This window comes from Elaeis guineensis, chromosome 9, assembly GCF_000442705.2.
Source record: "Elaeis guineensis isolate ETL-2024a chromosome 9, EG11, whole genome shotgun sequence".
Taxonomy (NCBI): domain Eukaryota; kingdom Viridiplantae; phylum Streptophyta; class Magnoliopsida; order Arecales; family Arecaceae; genus Elaeis; species Elaeis guineensis.
In genome coordinates, this window is record NC_026001.2 from 77496717 (window position 1) to 77497535 (window position 819).

The following is an 819-nucleotide window of genomic DNA, read 5'->3' on the forward strand; positions in this document are numbered from 1 at the left end:
TCTGGACTTTGGTTAGTCAAATGCAATATCCAAATAGTAAATTTTAAACTTTGGCTGTCTCTAAGGATCTACTGAAAACAAATCTAACTATTTGACGTAGATGTCATAGCGATCAGAAACTGACTGACTGAGATAACGAAGGAAGCTCATATGCCAGATGGGCTACACATTAAGCTAGATGTAAATAGTTCAACTTCGTATACTTCAGCTCGATATTTGGATTGGCAACCACGAAGATAGCACCTGATCTGAGGTATCATGATAGCACCGATTCCTGTAGGATTCTGACACTGTCAAGCTAGAACGGTCATAACTTTATTATCCGATGTCAGAATCCTTAAGTTGATCCTATTCCAGAAAGCTCTTTTTGTGCTCAATGAGGTTTGGTTGCTTTGCTATCACTATGAATTTTAGAGCTTAATTCCATTGTTTGATGGGCCTACAAGAGCACGCAAGAGTCCTAGTCTGACATAGAGTCTGTTTTTGATTTATTTCATATTTTATTTTCTTTCGAATTCCTTCTTTTAGTTGAATTAGAAACTTTATACTATAAATAAGGCCCTTGACCGTCATTGTAATCAGTTTTTTTTGAAGATTATTGAATTAAAACTCATGAGAAGAGAGTTCTTTCTTCTTTTCTCCATCTTTCATTGTTTCGTGTGTCTTTCATCCTTTTTTTCCAACGATCGCCGCACTATAGGCTGCATCACTTTTGTTAAATTCTTGTATACTCTTTCGAAAAAAAATCTGACTATATTCAAAGCATGTTTAAGAAAGATATAACTTTCTTTCCTAATTTTATACTTCTATGCTTTGGAT